The sequence below is a fragment of the Echinops telfairi genome, unplaced genomic scaffold, assembly GCF_000313985.2.
Source record: "Echinops telfairi isolate 266 unplaced genomic scaffold, ASM31398v2 ScPeMD7_7424;HRSCAF=8462, whole genome shotgun sequence".
Taxonomy (NCBI): Eukaryota; Metazoa; Chordata; class Mammalia; order Afrosoricida; family Tenrecidae; genus Echinops; species Echinops telfairi.
In genome coordinates this window covers 44,884,707-44,900,633 of record NW_022111324.1, presented here as the reverse complement: position 1 = coordinate 44,900,633, position 15,927 = coordinate 44,884,707, and the positions used below count along the sequence as shown (strand labels likewise).

Sequence of the window (15,927 nt, the reverse complement as noted above, 5' to 3'; positions counted from 1 at the left end):
TGGGTGGGAGCTACGGAATGTGAGAGGCAAACGGAAGCCAAGAGTGGCTCCAGGGTTTTTGGCACATGCAACCAGGATAGAGTTGCCAACACCTGGGGTGGGGGAGCGTGTGCAGGTGGAACAGGGGGCGCGATTTCAGTCAAGACTATACTGCCATACCAGTCACTACTTGCAACCAGGCCGTCTGATTCCAAAGTCAATGTGAACCACTAACCTCCTTAACTAGGGGACAGAAGGCTCCTGAGGCTGAGGGCGGGTGTCATTTCCCAGGAGCAGATCTGACTTCGCTCCACTCCTTTCTCAGAGGACTTGTGTTCCACGCAGGTTGGGGGCCTCCCTGTTGAAGGACTTCAAGGTGGCAGTGACTTGCTGGAACTGCTTTTGTAGACTGTTGTTCTGGTGACAGTGTAGGGACTAGAGGAGGCGAGGAGGATTCCTGGCAATGGGGGTTGTGGGGGCACACAGGTGGAGCATTTAGTTCAATACTAGTGAGGACAAGCAGGGTGGTTCAGTGGTAGAAGTCTCACCTTCCACATGGGAGTCTTGGGTTCGATTCCTGACCAGTGTACCTCAAATGTAACCGCCGTCTGTGGTGATAATTTTTTGGTGATAATTTTTACAGGAGAATTAATATCACACTAGCTCCAACTCTTCCTGGATGTTACCTGCCCCCCCAACTCCTCTTCCTTCCTTAAATATGTTCCCTCATGTTCTTGGGTTGCTGCAATGTCCCACAGAAACTCATTAACTTTGAGGAAATGTCTCATGTGCTTTTCAATCTCAAATCCTAAGGTCAGGTGGAGGTGAGCCAAATGCCGGGTCCATGGGCCAAAAATGTTCAAAAGTCAAAGCCGGTCTTCTTGCTTCTACCCAAGCACAGTCAGGAAATCACAGTATGGCTTTGATGGAAGTGTGGTTTTTGTCTCTTAGCAGACTTTACTCCCAAGGAAAACAATGAAGAGTGTCTTAAAGTCCCATCTGTATTAGAGTCGTCTTAAAGATACTCCCAACGACACACAGGATATGACTTGGGTCACACCCTTACTGAAGTCAGGTCTTAATGACACTCTGATCCTGTCCATTAGTACAGCAGAGAAGACCTTCCAAAACGGGAGCGTAATCACAGACATTGTAACGTATCACATAAGGGGTTACGGCTAGAAGGGCCTGATGAGTTGACTACTCAGTGATGTTTGTGTGTTCCATGATGCTCACCAGGGCTCAGGGGAGCTTCCAGACTAAGATGGACTCGGATGAAAAGCCCAGGGATTTTCCAGACATTAGGCAATGAAAATGTTCCCTATCGCATGGATCTGATCCCTGTGTACTTGTGGTCACCATGAGTCGGGGCTGGCTCAACAGCAGCCCTTGTTCATTGAGGGACCGGAGGGCCATCTAAGCAGAGCATTCGGAACAGCTGAGCTGGAGTATCCGAGAGCCAAGCAGTTGAAGGAAATCAAGCCAGTAATTCTGAGTGAGGGAGATCATTCTCAGATTTTATCATATATATTCATATATAGATATAAGATTTTATATATATACATACTCTTCTTCTGAAAAGAATTCTCCTGAGAACAAGTCTATCTCCCACCCCTTCCTTTCTTCTGCCATCCTGCTATGGCGGGTTTGGGGGAGTGTAAACTACTTCCTAGGCTCCACTTCCAAAGTTAGCACATACAGCCTGTGGGGGAATGTGGGAAAGATTTAAGGGGGCTTGCAAAAACACATATCTATATGTTATACTGGATCATGGGTTATAGTGCCAAAGTTTTCATTGCCAGGGGGGCTGAGTAATTTTTTGTTCCCTGAAAAGGGGGCGGTAGGCTGAATAAATGTAGGAACCTATGCTCCAAATACGTAGTGGTCACTCATTGGTCTGCGATCCCCAACGTCCGTAGTCAAAAACACCAGCAGCTCCTAGGCTGAAGGACAGGGCTTTCTACTCCCATAAAGAGTTACAGTCTGGGAAGCCCACAGGGCAGTTCTACCCGGTCCTGTAGGGCCCTCTATGAGCCAGCATCCACTCGATGGCAGCGAGTTTCTATGTTCCAAACAAAGAGACAGTTTTAAAGCCTCTGAGGCAGGTGTTGACTGCCTTACAGATACACCTTTTTGTTTGTTTGTTTGTTATAAATACACGTGTTTGGTGAGCAAAGGGTGGCAAGGCAGAGAAGCCGTTGGACACAGCTGGTCGAGGCTAGACCCCACAAAGCGAGCAGACAGACAGACAGTCCACCCAGCAAGGCAGGAAGGCAGGCAACCTTCTGGGGCCAGTGGGTGAGAGCCCTCAAAGGGTCCTGCGTGGGGCTGGGGGTGCGGGCACCCTGAGGCTCCCTGGTCCGAGGTTTCTGGGTGGCGGTGGGAGCAGAGCTCCGGGCTCAGTTCACATCATCCAGGGCCTTGTGGGCAAACTCCGGCAGCACGAAGAGAAGACTGCGCAGGCGGACGTCCGCGTTGTAGTGCTCCACCTGCGCCTGCACTGGAAGTTGGTGCTGAGGTTTTGCTGGCCAGCATGAAACCGATCCGGCCGCCGGGGTAGGTGGGGATGGCGCTGTAGGCGTAGGCCACCACGGGGAGGAGGGGCTTGCAGAGCTGCCGCATCGCCTGGATCAAGTCCAGGTGCAGCTACTGGCACACGCCTTGGCAACAGAGAATGCCATCCTCCTTGTGGGCCGTCTTCCTGAGCTGGCAGTGCGATTCCTTGAAGAGGCTCTCAACAGGGCCCATGGGGTCTGAGGAGTCCGTGTGATGACGTCAAAGGCATCCTGGTTCTGCTTCATGAACTCAAAACCGTCGCCGACATGGAGGGCCACTTTCGGGCTGGAGTAGCCAGTCGCCATGGCCGGTAGGAACGTCTTAGCGACTCGGATGGCATCCGCATCAATTTCACTCCGGTGGACCACGGCCTCCACGGAGGGGGCCTTCACGACCTCCCGCAGGATGCCGCCATCCCCACCCCGCCCCGATGATCTGCAGCTTGCGTGGGTTGAGGTGGCTGCAGAGGGGCAGGTGGGCGATCATCTCCTGGTAGGAGAACTCATCCCTCTCGGTGCCCTGGATGATGCCGTCCAGCACCTGCACGTTGCCCTAGGTCTTACTGCAGACGACAAGGATGTCCTGGTCCCACGAGCGCTGATGGGGCAGCGACACAATGGGACCTGCTCCGCCTGCCGCCCAGACACCTCCTTTTCCAAGTCAAACTGACTGCGTTGAACCTGAATGACTGTTGGTGACAGATTCCTGCAAGACACTCACAGTTTATGCCAGAAGACCCTTAGACAAAGAGAGCCAACCCTAAAGCGATCCCTCCTGGAAGAGCATGTCCCTCTGAGAGCCCGAACAGGCGGACATATCCCGGAGCACTAGCACGTGGAAAATCGTGTTTAGTACTCACAGGAACCAGAGAGGGCACTGTGACTCCTTTTGGAGCTTCTGCTCGGACTGCAGAAGGCTGCCTGGGTGGAGATGGGGCCCATGTCGCACTGCAGGCGAGGTACTTCTTGACTGCCCTTTTACTTTACCAAGCATCCTGTCCTTCTCTGCAGGTATGGTCTTTCCTCATAACATGTTCAAAGTATGTGAGATGAAGTCTCACCACTCTGGCTTCCAAGCAGCGTACTGGCTACTCCTTTTCCAAGACGGATTGGTTTGTTCTTCTGGCAGTCCATGGCACTTGCCGTATTTTTTTGCTAGCACATAATTCAAGTGCATCCATTCTCCTTTGGTCTTCCTCAGTCAACGTCCAAATTCTCATGCGTAGGAGACCATTGAAACCTCCATGGCTTGGGTCCGGCGCACCTGAGTTCTCAAAGTGGCATCCTTGCTCGTCAGCATTTAAATTGTGCGACAGGTTTACCCAGTGCAAGGCAGCATTTCATTTCTTGAGATGACTGCTGGGCCCCCTAGGCCAGTGATTCTCCACCTTCCTAATGCCCAGGCCTTTTCAGAGTTCCTCATGTGGTGTGACCCCCAATCATAAAATTATTTTCGTTGCTACTTCATCACTGTCATTTTGCTACTGTTATGAATTGTCATGTAAATATCTGATATGCAGGATGTATCTTTATTGTTACCAATTGAGCATCATTAAAGCATAGTGATTCATCACAAAGCAATATGTAATTATATACTGTGAACTATTTATTTCTAATGACAAAGAAATGAAATTTTGTCTCGAAGCATGGTGTAGCATGGGTAACAGTCTTCACGCTGAGTACTCGTATGTGGGCGTATCTGCATGTGGGCAGACAGGTGTCTAGGTTCCAAAGACCATCGGAAATATATGTTTTCCAATGGCCTTAGGTGACCCCTGTAAAAAGGTTGTTCGACCACCAAAGGGGTCACGACCCACAGGTTGAGAACCGCTACCCTAGGCCATGTAGGCTTAGTTAAACTGGTGGAAAACTTCTGCTACCCAGGCTTCCACCTGACACCATAGTTGATGAACTGCCAAGGTCCCTCCCCCAATTATTTGTAAGCCCTCAAGCCTACATGATATGCTACATGGAGCGATGTGCTATGTGGAGCGCAATGTAGATTTCTCCCACCTGGCCACCCTGGTGTGTGTGTGTGTGTATGTAAGAGAGAGAGAGAGACAGGCAGACAGAAACCTTGCTTCCCACCCAGTAAATGTATCCTTTAACCTTCTAACAAATATCAGGCCTGAGAACGTGGAGCCTCCCCTCCCTTCCTGAGGCCTGTTGGTCATGATGAGTTGCAAACTCCCGGCTCATTTACACATAGGTAAGGGTTGCGGGGCTGCCTTAAAAAAGCAAAGGGCACCTTTGTTCCTCCACTGTTTTCAGAAACTAGAGAAAGAAAATCAAACCAAGTTGGTCATCCCGCAATTACAAAGTCATTTTTGACAGTAACTCAGGAGAATTTCAAAGATTTGAGTGACCTTGTTGTAACTATAATATGTCTCTTTGTTTACATCAGGGGTCCTCAAACTTTTTAAACGGGGCTAGTTCACTGTCCTTCAGACCTTTGGAGGGCCGGACTATAGTTAAAAAAAACCAACTATGAACAAAGTCCTGTGCACACTGGACGAGTCGGCTGCTAAGCAGGACCGGCAGCGGTGGCAAAAACACCTGGCGGGCCAGATAAATGCCCTTGGCGGGCCCGCATGTGGCTGCGGGCCATAGTTTGAGGACCCCTTATTTACATATTTGAAGAGTTTCTCAGTGCTTAGATCTATTAAGAGAAAAAGTAGTGCTATAATTAGAAACGATCTGTTTCCTTATTAAAGTAAGACATCCACAAGCCCATGGATTAATAATGAGAAAAGAAACCAGTTCCTCTCAGTAAGGGAAGTGCAAGGGTATGTCAGAAAGCATTGCTACAAAAGCTTGCTGTTAATTTGCCTTTGCGTGTGTTCCGACTCACAGGGACCCTCAGTACAACAGAATGAAACACAGCCAGGTCTTGCGCCATCCTCCCCATTGCTATGTTGGAGCCCATTGTTGCAGCCACTGTGTCAGTCCATCTCCTTGAGGATGACCTTCATCTCTTTTGCTGCCCTCTAATTTCCCACGCATGATGTCCTTTTCCAGGGACTAGTCTGAGAACATGTCCGATGTACTTGAGGTGAAATCTGACCGTTCTGGCTTCTAATGAGCTTTCTAGCTGTACTTCTTCCAAAGCAGATTTGTTTGTTCTTTTGGCAATCCATCAAGGTATGTGTCGAAAGTCAATATTGTCAGGTTTTTCTTCCACAGAGAAAAGCTAGTGAGTTTCTCCTGACGAGTTTGCCGTCACAACGGAGGGAGCCATCACACAAGACATCAAGAAAGGACAGTATAGCGAGACAGAAAGCAGAGCAAAGATTTAATACACTTAAATATGCTTCAATCAATGTGAAATGGGTCACCTCCTTTCACTGTATGTAGGGGTCCATCACTGGATTTTCTAGGGTTCTGGTGGAGGAGCCCCATTGACTTGCCTGCTTGGGGTTGAGATGAGTCATCCAGACATGATCAATGCAATGGAGCATGGGAGGCAGTTTGGGATAGGTCATCAGACCTCATAAGTCATCCCAGCCCCTGGCTGACCCTGACACGTAATACTTTTAATAGTCGTCACCAGAACCATCATTCAAATGCATCGGTTCTTCTTCAGGTTTCCTTATTTGATGTCCAACCTTCACATGCCTAGGAGGCAATTGAAAAAACAGTGGCTTGGGTCAGGTGCATGTTAGTCCTCAAACTAGCATCCCTGCTTTTCAACACTTTTAAAGAGGCCTTGTGCAGCAGATTTATCCGACGCAACGCGTTTTTCATTCTCTCGACTGCTGCTTCCACGAGCATCGATTGCGGATCCAAGCAAGACAAAATCCTTGACAACTTCAGTCTTTTCTCTTGTTTAGCATGATGTTTTTTATTGATCCAGTTGTGAGAATTTTGGTCTTCCTTACCCGTGCAGTCCTTGATCTTTATCAGCACCTGCTTCAAGTCTCCTCAGTCTCAGCAAGCAAGGGTGCACCATCTGTATACCTCAGCTTGTTCACCAGCCGTCCTCCCGTCCTGATCCCTGAGGTTTCATATAGTCCAGCTTCTTAGATTACTTGCTCAGCACATCTCTCCTGATTTTTAAGCCATGCAGTAGTCCCTTGTTCTGGTCCCAGAACTGCTTCATAGAAACCTTTATTCAACAAAAAATACCGAAATATAAGGCTATTGTTTCTTGAGGAAACCTCCGCCGAAGGCAGAGATGGAGCGAGTCCTGCTCATACGCCAAGCTGGTAGTTTGCGCACCCTTGAGGCCCGAGTTGTGTTCCTTCGAGGTCCTCTTTGGGTTTTGTAACAAAACAAAGTATGGAGGAGCAAGAGCAGGGCTGTAGGGTAGATGGGATAAGGATTCCCAGTAAGATTCTCACAGAGTGTGCGGGGTGGGGATTCAGCTAAACTTTTCTGAACTTTTTCTCATCAATGCAGCTTTATTTTGGTTTTTGTTTTTTTAACTAATGCAGTTTTAAAATTTCTTAAAACTCATCCCAATAAGCTCCTGTGTTCAACCTGTGTCCTTTGGGAAAATCGATCAAGATAATCCCTTGGCATTCTAAAACTCAGTCTTCAAACCTTCTGAGCAGACCTCTTAGCCCTGAAAAAAAAAAAAAGGTAAATCTTTTTATTGGGGACTCACACAACTCTTATCACAATCCATCCATCCATCCATTGTGTCAGGCACATTTGAACAAAAAGCTTGAAGCCCAATGGTTTGCATCCTAAAAGGGGGAGACAAAAACCAGGGGGAAAGACAAAAACAATAGACCGAAACTGCAGACCATTCATATCTGGTAGGTGCAGGCTCAAAGGGCCCTGTGAGACGGACGGATGGAACTGCTGCCACAGCTTCCCAAAGCGCAGACTAACTGTCTTGAAAGGAGGACAGCCGGAATACGACTCAGGAGCAAGGATGATGAGACGCCGTCTCATGGACTGTGGACACATCATGGGAGAGACCGGTCTCTGGAGAAAGACAGCATGCTTGGTAAAGTAGAGGGACACCTGACAAAATGGATGGACGTGGTGGCTGCAAAGATGGGCTCCAACATAACAATTTTAAAGATGGTGTAGGGTTGAGCAGTGTTTTCTTTTTCTTTTTTTTAGTTCCCAAGTTTTATTAAAGGACTTATACAAAATATTCCCTTGAAGATTTAATCCTGATCTTCCTCCTCTTCCTCATCCTGATTAATCTGGAAGTAACGTAATTCATAACTTTCTTTGCTGTTGGCGACCACATGCAACCAATCATGTAGATTATTCTTCTTCAAATATTTTTTTGTGAGATATTTCAAATACCTTTTGGAAAAAGGCACCTCAGAAGTTACAGTAATCTTGCTCTTGCTTCTTTCAATGGTCACAACTCCTCCCCTGAGATTACCGGCTTTCCCATTCACCTTGATTCTTTCCTGAAGAAACTTTGAGCAGTGTTTTCGTCCTGTTGTACAAGGGGTCCCGATGTGTCCAAATCGACTCAAGGGCACTTAACAACAACAACAACCATCTCTATGCTGACAGCCAATTCTCTCTCCCTCAAAGCGACTTGTGGGTCTGAAGTGTTGATTGATTAGCAGCCGACTGCTTACACTACTGTGACACCAGGCCTCTTTACGGGAGACAAGAAGACTCAAAACGGAGAAGGTATATCAGTCAGCCTTTCAGGAAAACGCAGGAGAAGCTAAGAGGTAGGAGTAGAACCAGGGATCACTGAGGAGCAGGTGAGCTTGTGAGGCTTTTGATGCTCATCCATTTCTTTTCTTTCTTTTTTAAAAAAATACTTTTATCGAGGTCTTTTACATCTCTTATCACAAGCCATACATTCATCCGATATGTCAAACATGTTTGCACAAAGCATTCTCTTCCCACTTAAGTCTCTGATATCCACTCCCCATTTCTTCCCCGCCCTCCCTGACGAATCCTCGATAAGTTATAGATTACGATTTTCATGATGCGCATCCATTTCAATCAGTTATTTACACTGCAGTGCAGAGACCGGTGAGTGGCAACTGAGCGTAGCAAGGCCAGCTAAGAGAACCAGAAGGAGGAAGTGAAGACATCGACCTTGACCGACTGCAGACGCTGTGCTCTCTTCAGAGGTCAGAGCAGAGATAGTCGAGCTGGAATTTGGCAACTTTCAGGAGAAGTGGTGTAAAGGGAGTTGTTACCACTGTCAAGATGGAATCAACTTGAACCTGTTTGTAGATCAAACCTGAACAGCTGGTGGTGAGAGACTGAAGAAAGGGGAGAGATGCTCCCTTGTGGTGCGTGCAAACCAGGCTTCAAACGTGCTAGGGAGAGGAGCCTCTCTCTCCCTGTGAGCTAGGGACTCAGCTCCACAGCGGTGCAGGGGGTGGTGCTCGTTCTCCTTCCTGTAGTGAACCTCCAAGTTCAGACCCTCCTAGTCTCCAAACACGATTTGCTTTTCTGCATTGTTCATTTGCAATGTGGCAGGATTGGGGCTGGGGGGTGGGGGCTGATATCGGTGGGCTGATGTCGACATGCATGTTCAATGGATAAGAGTAAAAAGATATTTAAGGTTAAATTATTATTAATATTATTTTACTCCTCTTTACTTGTTGGAATGACATTGGAAATTAAAATCCCCCTGGTAGAGTAGGGGTTACATGTTGGGCTATGACCCGGAAGGCCAGCAGTTCAAAATCACCAGCAACTCCACGGGTGAAAGATGGGACGTTTTACTGTACTTGTAGAGTTACCTTTTCAGAAACTCTGCCCTGTCTTCTGCCTCACTATGAGTTGGCATCGCCTCCATGATTTTGTTTTGGGTTTGGGGCAGAAGGTGGAGGAGGATGGGCTGCCTCTGTTCTCCGTGGGTGTCTGTGAGCCAGACAGTTGTTTGGGCGTGGTACGTACTGACAGGTCCCACTCGTGGAGATGTCCAGAGAATCTACAGAGAACAGGGTCCCCGCTCACTCAGTCCCACCCCCAGGTGCTTCATTGTGACTCTCATGTACTTGGACCCATGTCTTGATGCTTCTGCTTACGAAATGCTGTCAACAGCGAGTGCAACAACGAAAGAGGAGGCAGGAAGTGTGTCGCAAGATCAAGAGAAGGCCAGGGTTGGGACTCACTCAGTCTTGCATTACTCGCTGCTGCAATGGGAAGGAAAGGGGATTTCTGAAATTCCCCAGGCACTGAGAGCTACGTGGTCCATGCTGAGAGGCACCTTGTGAAGCTAGAGAATGCTGTTGAGAAGAAGAAGTCGCAGAAAGGGAATGGACTTCCTCTTCCGAATCCTCCCAATGGATCTTGCTGCTGTGTGCTGAGCAGAACTGCTGTCCCCAGAAGGTTCCCAGGCTGTGGTCTTTATGGAGGCGCCCTGGTGGCACAGAGGTTAAGTGCTTGGCTGCTTGCTGTAAGGTTGACGGCTTAAGCCCACCAGCAGCTTCATGGGAGAAATGTAATCTGCTTTCTTAAAGATTTATATGGTTACTGTGAGTTGGAATCAAGTCAAGGGCAATGGATTTGGGGACCTTTAAAAGGTCTTTCTCCTGCAAAGCTGTCAGGTGGGTTTGAACCACCAAACGTTGGTTAGGCAGCTGAGCTCTTAACCTTTCTTCCTCCAGGGCTTTTGCCCCCATTCTGGGGGACCTTCTTAAGGTAACGATGTGAAGAATGAAGACTAGGTAGGCAATGAATGACATGGTAGCACCTAGATGTTTTTGAGCACTGACATGCAAGCAGGAGAAGCTTTTTAATATTTTGAGATTTATGCTTACTAGTTTTTATTGTGATTATTGCGTTGTCGCTGGCCACTGACTTCCTTCCTGTGTGCTGAGGTCACTGAGAACAGAGACGAAGAGGTCAGTCTGCAAACAGCCGTTCTTATCGGAGACCCCTGGGTCTCTGTCCTCAGGTGTAGTTTGAGGACGTCCTCAGGTGTGAACTTGGATGAGAAAATGTCACACCTTCGTTTTCACTAGCTTGAGGCATTCCCTTCAGTGCGAATGATGACAGCACACCACTGTGATGCCAGCTTTCTCTGTGACTGTCACCTGTAGAACTACGTGATGCTTTCATATTCCACTATCGTTGCTGACGCCCCTTTGAACTATTGTGTAAATATCACTTCCTTGGAAGCACGGCAGTTCCTTAACCGACCACTCCCATCAAAGAGCTCACTGCTGCTGAGTCCATGCTGACTAAAGCGAGCCTGCAGGACAGGGTAGAGCTCCCCCGGAGAGTTTCCAAGACTGTGACTCTTTAGGGAGCGGAAAGCCCCGTCTTTCTCCCACCACGAGGTCTCGTTATTCACATTTCTAAGAAGGCGCACGGTGAATGTGCGTTTTCATGGTGGAGAGCTGTAGTTCATGCCTGGCTTCCTGCATACACCCCTGTCGTGCATTGAGAGGCCTCCTTTGAGTCGGCTTCACGAGGCTGCCTGAGGAGTCTGAGGCGTAACATAGGTTTAGATCCCCTTTAAGTTTACAGTTCATGGGGAAGACCGGAAACCTCAACTGATTAAATCAGTACAGTAGCACATGGCTGCTAGTGGCTTGTATGCTCAGGAACAGTGAGCCCAGAAGAGGCTTGAGCTCAAGTTCAGGGACAGCTTCTAGAGAAGATTCCTGAACTGCACCTGGGATGAAGAAGGTGGGGGAAAGCCTGAGGTCTTTTGAAAGAATGCATCCTGGGCTGCGAGACAGCCGGCGGGGAAGGAGGAGCAGCTCGGTGTGTCCCGTGGGAACTGCTGTCCAAGTGGATCAGAGATGGCCCGGGTGGGTGATAAAGCTCTCTCTCAGATTTATTTGTAAACACTTTCTTGTGTTTTAGGTGAAAGTCTCCACAGCGATTAGGTTCCCTTTCTCACAGTGTGTGTACCCGCTGCTCGGCGGCAGCAGGTGCAGTTTTCCCACGTGGTGGCATCTCCGGTCTCTTCTGTGGGCTGTGCTTCAGTGATGCCGCCGCCCTTCCTGTGTGTCCTTGCTTTCTCATGTTCGCTGCTGGCTGCACGTGGACCGGTTGGTCTCCACCATGTAGTTGATAGTTTAAGGGACACATTCCTCTCGGGTGATAAATCCAAGAACAAAACCTCTCTGCCTCGGAGTCGATGCCAACTCACAGCGGCCCTTGAGGACAAAGTCGACCAGCCCCTGTGGGTTTCTGAGACTGCAACTCTTTGTGGGAACAGAAAGCCTCCGGTCTTTCTGATGGTTTCAAACTGACCTTTCGGTTAGCAGCCCAACAGAGAACCACTAGCCCCCCAGGGCTGCATAACTCTCGGATGAAAGCATTTATTTTATAAACCAGTGTGGGAGGGCGCCTCAGAAAGCTCATGGGAAAATCCCATTATACTTGAATTCCCTTTGTCCACGATTTTTTGGACACCCGCTGTGTTATTGTTTGACTTAAAGGTGGTCTCCAGGAGTAGCTTCCCTGGCAAGCTCCAGGAGAGTCTCAGGGGCTTAGAGAGTCCTGGGGGTAAGCTCACTGTTTCAGAAGAGTGCTTGCAGGGGAAGGAGTGGAGAGACGTTCAATGGCATGATCAGGAACTCTGGTGGCCTAGTGGGTTACACGGTGGGCTGCTAGGTACGAAATCAGCTGTTCAAACCCACCTGTTGTTCCGCAGGAGAGCAATCAGTCTTCCTGTTCTCTACCAGATTGACAGCCTCGGAAACCCACAGGGACAATTCTACCCCATCTGAGCGGGTGGCTATCAGGTGGAATTGATGAGTTTAGGTTCTAAGTTTTTTGTTTTAGTGGTATAATAATAATTAAAAAAACCCAAACCCTGGCTGCTGCCCAGTTAATTTTGACTCTTGGTGACCTCTGGTGACCCTGGTGTTACAGAATAGAACTGTGCCACACGGCTTTCATGGTGGCAATCTCTATAGAGGAGCCCTAGTGGCACAGCAATGAAGCACTCGGCTGCTAACTGATGGCTCAGCAGTTGGAATTGACCAGCACCTCCATGCGGGGACGAGGTGGCAGGGTCGGTATGAGCAGGAATCAACTGAGCAATGGGGTTTGGCCATCTTTACGGAAGCAGGTCACCCAGTCTCTTCCATGGTGTCACTGGGCGGCTTGGATCCATGAGCAAAAACCGTTTATACCACCCAGGGACCTCAAAAACCACGAAGAAACAAGCCAGACTCTCTGCCGTTGAGTCAATGCAGACTCATCCCCATCCTACAGGCCAGACAAGAACTGCCCCGGTGGTTTCTGAGACTGTAACTCTTTTACGGAGTCGACAGCCTCATCTTTCTCTCTTGGAGCAGCTGGCGGGCTTTGAACTGCTGACCATGTGGTAGAATCAACTCAGCACCCATCGAATGGACTTTGACTCACAGCGGCCCATTAGGAGAGCTTAGAACTGGGACCTAGGGTTTCTAAGGCTGCCAATCTTTCCTGCAGCACACAGCCTCCTCTTTCTCCCTCAGAGGTGCTGGTGGGCTTGACATACTGGCAATCTCAAGGAGTGTCTCAGGGCTTGATTAAGGTCTGGTTGGCATACAATAGACTGCACATCTCTGTTCGGTTTTGCTCTGTGCAGATGGGCACAGTGCAAACACCATGGTCAAGGTAATGAATACATCCCTCCCTTGTCCTCCAGAGTCCCCTCTGCCTCTCCTGGCCCTTCCACCCCAGCAGCCACTGCTTTGCGTTGCTTCCTATCACAGACTACTTTGCATTTCTAGAATTGTGTATCGATGGACTCATACACCATATAAATATAAATAAATATATATATATATATTTGTGTGTGTGTGTGGGTGGTCTGGCTCTCCCCCCTTCTTAATTATTTCGAGATCTGTCCATGTTGTGTGTTCTCAATAGTTCTTTGTGTGTGCCGAACAGTCCCTATTGTAGAATTGCATATGTTGATAAAAGGAAGAAGCAGCAGAAGAAGGCCTGTGTTCAGCAGACCAAGTGTAAAAGGGAGCCGGATTTCGATGCTTATCAAGTGGGAACGCGGTGCGCAGCGGCGAGGTGGTCAGAGCGCATTCCAGCGCGACGCTGCATCCGAGCACATTTGGAAATATTTAAGATGAGAAAGAAGGCACCTCCCCGGGACATCAGAACAACCACTCCAGTCGAGCGAGCCTTGGCGACCACAGGCTCGCTGGTGAAAAGCGTGTGCAGTCTGTCTAACGAGGTGTTCAAGAAGCACTTTGTACGTCACCCTTTCTCTTCACAGAGTCCTCACTTCAAACGCGGGCCAAGACTCCCTTTCCCTCTCACATGCATGGGAATGATGCTGGGCGAGTGTGGGGGGTTGCCTACATGCGAGTCAGGGGCAGACCAGGACTGCCAAGGGCCTCGCGGGGTCCCAGTCCTGGTCTGCTGTTGGGCTGAGCTCCTGTTCTCAGAGAAGGCAGCGCAATGGTTTCCCTTTCACTTTGGCTCCGGGCAGGACTGTGATAACATCTTTAGATTGGAGAAGTGACGATTTCTTCTTTTCCTTCTTTTAAAAAACCTTTCCCTCCAGACAGGAAGCAGCAATCTATGAATTGTTGAATGGGGAACAGACTGAAAGTGGAAGTCTTCATCCAGCTTGTCACCACAACTATGTATATATAGATATAGTTATATATACATATATATATCGATATAGAATACATGTTATATATATATGTTTATATATATATATATATATATATAAAATGAAACCTACCCCTCTTTACTTGGTAGAACTCTACTTGATAAACAGTGAAATATTGAACCCAACAATTGCATGCTTGCTGTGGGCAAGGCTCTTTTCCAGTTTATGGAGGAGGTCGGTAAATCCCAAGGTGACCATGGAGCCATGTACCAAAGAATAATCAAGAATGGAAGAGTGCTTCTTTGGGGTCCTGGAGATGAATAAGGAGAATGTACTGGGTCCTCTCTCCCAGAAATATGTACATCTGTGCACACCGCCTCTACCCCTGCCCCTTACAAGCACACAGACACATACATGTGCACATAATGGTTTTGAATGTCAGGTTGTGTAGTTTGTCTGTCAGGCTGACTTTACCAGTAAATCAGTTGCCCCTGAGTCAATTCAGAATCAAAGTGACCCCCGATTTGGCAAAGGAGAACTGTGCTCTATAGGGTTTCCTTGATTCTAATTGTAGCCACTTTATTGACATCATTTGCATACAGTGCAGTTATCTCATGTAACCTACAAGGTTGCTTAGTATATCGATGGAGTTGTGCAACCATCAACATAATGTAAGTTTAGAACACCTGTACTCATTAGTACTCAATTCCCACCCACCATTGTATTTTCTTGTGTCCCTGTCGGAGGCAACCTATTTTTGGTCTTGAGAGATTTACAAATTCTGGATATTTCATTCGCGGGGGATCCCACGACATATGTGCGTGGGCACCGCGGTTTGCTTCTCTGTTCATCAGCCGGAGGACAGTCGGGTTGTTTCTAGTTTTACAGCATAGAAAACCGGTGATCTGGATGTGTACTCTGGGTTTCCTCCATGTGAGGGTACAGAAGAGACACCAAGTCTCAAGTGCAACTTAAGGAGAACATTTATAAATCTTCAAGAGGACAAAGACAAGACAAAGACACATCATTCCGATGTGGGAGACCATTAGCACACGGTCGTAATGGCATCCAAGGGTTTGCTGATGACTTACAAAGGACGTGGGAGAGTAAAGGAAACTGTCACAGAAGCACGTTTTGTGGCAGATCAATACATCAGCGACAGATGGGACGACAGAAATGGGAATGGGACTATGACTGGGACACGCACATTATGTTAGACAGATGGATTCAGGGCCTCTGAGCAGGACAGTCAGGATATGACTCATGACTGTGTGATCACAGTATGGCAGTCTCCATCAGGGACACACCCAGAAAAGCCCCAGAGGAGACAGTCCCTTCCTGGGCAGGCCAGAGGGGTTGAGGTAATCCACTTTCCAGTGCATTCTGCCTGAGGGCAAGACTGTTCACATCCCGGTAATGGGCAAAAGGAAGTCTATGGAGGCTTAATCTAAATGGCAACTGTGCAAATCGGTTTTAGGTTCTCTCTGTTAAATGATGCAGCTGTCGATGCCGTGAGTGGAGTCCGTTTGACTCATAGCGACCTCAAGTATAACTGATTGAAACACTGCCCCCTGCTGTGCCATCCTCACAAGCGGGGCCCATTGTTGCAGCCACCGAGTCACTCCATCTGGTTGGGTGACTCTACTGCTATCCTTCCCTTTTCCAGTGACGGGTCTCTCCTGACACGCCCAAAGCACGGAGATGAAGTCTCACCATCCTCGTTTCAAAGGAGCATTCTGGCTGGATTCGATTCACGGGTGCTTTTGGCAGTTCATAATGCGTTCCACATTCTTCAGCAGCACCGTAATGGAAATGCACCAATTCTTCTTCAATTGTCCTTATTCATCGTCTAACTTTCACATGAATATGAGGCAATTGAAAACACCATCACTCGGGTCAGGCGCACCTTAGTCCTCAAAGTAA

The 15,927-nt window shown here is 48.3% G+C and overlaps 1 pseudogene; it reads right to left on the bottom strand.

Moving 5' to 3' along the window:
- Positions 1-2,378: 2,378 nt before the first annotated feature.
- The window catches only part of LOC101657374, a 140,070-nt pseudogene continuing 126,521 nt past the window's right edge, over positions 2,379-15,927 (bottom strand).